This window comes from Bidens hawaiensis, unplaced genomic scaffold (genome assembly GCF_021521415.1).
Source record: "Bidens hawaiensis isolate Kalapana, Puna unplaced genomic scaffold, B.hawaiensis_p1.1 tig00022384_1, whole genome shotgun sequence".
NCBI classification, from domain to species: Eukaryota; Viridiplantae; Streptophyta; class Magnoliopsida; order Asterales; family Asteraceae; genus Bidens; species Bidens hawaiensis.
Genome location: NW_027493492.1, coordinates 27,440 through 30,694, shown reverse-complemented (window position 1 = coordinate 30,694; position 3,255 = coordinate 27,440). Strand labels below are relative to the sequence as shown.

Below are 3,255 nucleotides of genomic sequence, written 5' to 3'. Positions count from 1 at the left end.
TCACTTAAAACAAGACAACAAATCAAGCAGGTTGATAATAGTTTGATTATATAATAGGTTGAGTTTACATTGCAAAGTAAAATGTTGATGTGATGGATATATTGATTTTTAAGCATATATCAAGGTTAAAATCCGAAAATGTCATAAAGGCTCATTGAAACATAAGTGAAGCTAATTGCAAACTTTAGTTGTTGGTGAGAAGGCAATGTCTTAAAATTTATTTGAAAACTACTACAAATCTATTTCATGATCTGTGTCCAACACGGACCTTGGCATCTCGATCTACCCGTTTTCCGTATTTCTTTATTTCAATTGTGATCATATATGTTGTAACTTCCATATTAATGATTGATTTTGTTCTCTTTCTATGACTGTATTTGTTTTCTTTTCTCGTTGTAATTTGTTTTTAAATTGCGAATGATATTCGTATATGATTCATGCCCTGTAGTTGGTCTCAAAGAGTCAAAAGGCTTTACCCTCATATCACACTAGTTGCCTGAAGAAACACTAACCGGACCACGGGCAGATTACGGGTAACCTGGGGGTTAGATAGATGTTTCCCACGAGGTGATAGACCCAGCAAAGATGGTTCTGATAACCTGCAAAACAGACACCGTGAGCTTGTCACTGAGAAGGGGGGGGGGGGGGTTCCTCCTTGTGACCACCCTCCGGCGTGAGAATCAGACTAGATTGCTCTTTAAATATAAATGTATATTAAGAGATTGCTAGAGCAGATATCATGTATAATATGATGATAATGTGATAAGATGAGATGATCATACCATTTGGGGTATTTATAGCCGAAGGTAGGTTTCCAAGGAGGTGTGGCCGGCTGAATAGTATTCCTGTTCCACCAACTGTGGCCTACGCACGTGCCCTGCTGGTAGTTGATGGGTAGGCAGCGGCTGACAGTGACCAGGCCTGCTGTGTACTATTCCTTTTCCACCAACTGCCGGCTATGCACGTGGTATGACAGGAGTTGGTGAGTAGGCAGCGGCTAATAGTGACATACAGTACAGGAGCATGCTGCTCGCCATACTGTTGTCAATAAGCTGTCGTATCTTTAGTCAGATCTTTTGCCCATACCTCGTCAGGTACAGTACAGAAGATCTTCCCGTATCGTACGGACTGGCTTAGTTGGGCGGGAGTATTCCCCCTCCCGCCTTTGTGCGGGATTGTTCCCGGCTTTGCTCATTCCTTCAGGTGACACTGAATGATTGAGAGCTAAGTGCCTTGTGCGTGTAGCCTTGCTGCGCGGGTGGCCTTCCCTGATGGCTTGTATCCGCAGCTGCGGGAACAGGCAGAGTCCTTCACCATTGGGAGGCATTTCCTGCGGGAACAGCTTGCGTACTGCGCGTAAGGACGTCACGTCTCTGAGCATGGTGGGTTCTGCGGATCCAGTTGGTTTCTGCGCAGACGTCCCTCTTCAAGGTGAGTCTTGCGGGTCCAACTGGGCTCTGCTGGGACCTACCTCTTCATTGCCTTGTGTATTACTGATTTTGTTATAATGTTTTAACTGATAAGTACATAGCCGTTAGCGAATAATGATTTGTCATTTCTATATCCAAGACCATGAGACCACCATCCATTTTTTCGCAGATTCTTAATTCGCTTTCCGAAACTTATATAGCATTAAAACAGAATATTTTCCATTTCAATTGTTCTAAGACCATGAGACCAGTCGACCACCATCTATTATTTCCTAGATTCTCAATTCACTTTCCTGAACTAATATCATGCTAAAAACATAATATTCACATAAATTATTTCTAATGTTCTTCATATTTCAACATACCACAAGCAAGTTAATTCCCATTCTTAATTAAGTATTTTCTAAGTTGATATAATGTCTTACTACATATGTATGATCTAATATTAACATTCTCTATTGAGTTTTCTAAAGTTCATATCATATGAATTATATATCTATTGGATCCTCCTAAGGTCAGATAGATTTAACATGTAAACATGAATTGACATGGAATAGTTGGAACACTTGAACTTTAAAGGAACTTGATGAACCCATAATAACAAATATAAACATGAATACATCCTTGTCATTATCATGAGATCATATTTTAAGCCTCACATAAGACATAAATGCTACGTTATTTCCAAAAGCAAATTGGAATAACATATATATATTTTGTGACACAAAGAGAGAGACTCAAGTCAAGGGAAACCATTTGCATAACATGCAAAAATGGAAGGCTGAGATTTCATCCCTAACTCCAACACAAAAAGACAAACTAACGGTTTAAATAAAAAACACACGCACCAACTTATTAACTTTGCATTTACACAAATAATTAATTAAAAACTTATAAAACCACTGCATGTCCATAAACATAAACATAAAGATAACCATAAACATAAAGAATTCCAAATAATAATAATAACAAGACAAATTAATATATGACCATAATACCCTAGAACGCCAACACACCTACTTCCACGAGCCTTGGAACAAGGTGTCCGCTTAGGTGGAGTCCAACAAGACCTTCCAACCCTCCGACACGCGCGCCACCAATAAAGACCGCCGGAGCCACCGTATCTCCACCGTCCACCTGTGACTCCGAGAGTGCACCGATCTCATCTTCTTCTAACTCAATAACAGTAGGGTGGACACCGATGGAAGAAAACAGTCGTCGCATGACGTGGCACATGCAGCAAGATGAGCGGGTGAATATTATGACTGGGTTTTCGGTTATCAAGCGTTGGATTCTCGTTTGGGTGGATTCGGAGGTGTCGATGGCGAGAGGTGAAGTGGTGGTTGGGGTTAGTGAGAGACGAAAGTCGGATCGGAGGTGGATGCCGTGCATAGTGAGCCGGTGGTTTGTCAACGGGTGGGTTGGTGTGTGGTTGAGATGAAGTGAAGGGTGGGAGTTAAGTGTTATTTATAAATGAATGGGAGATTGGGGTGATGATTCATATTCATTACATCATCAAAGTAAACGTATTACGTACCATCTACGGTTTCCTCGTCTGTCTTTCCCACGCCCTGTTTTTCACACTGGTTTTATTAATCACAACTATTATCTTATTAACGGATAATTATCTCACATTTTATCGTATTTGTTTTAAAGGGTCCGGCACTAACAAAATTCTAATACCATTAGTTGCAAGTCATCGGAAAACTCACATTTTCTCAACCTTTTCATCTCAAACATCTTTGTAACCCCTGGATCGAACCTTTAGAAACTTTTTTTAGCTCCAATAATTAAAACCAATATAGCTTTTACTTTAAAACGGCGG

At 40.3% G+C, this 3,255-nt stretch overlaps 1 pseudogene; it reads right to left on the bottom strand.

The window, feature by feature from the left end:
- Positions 1–2,421: 2,421 nt before the first annotated feature.
- Positions 2,422–2,861, bottom strand: LOC143565514 (glutaredoxin-C6 pseudogene; annotated as a pseudogene).
- Between the last annotated feature and the right edge of the window lie 394 nt (positions 2,862–3,255).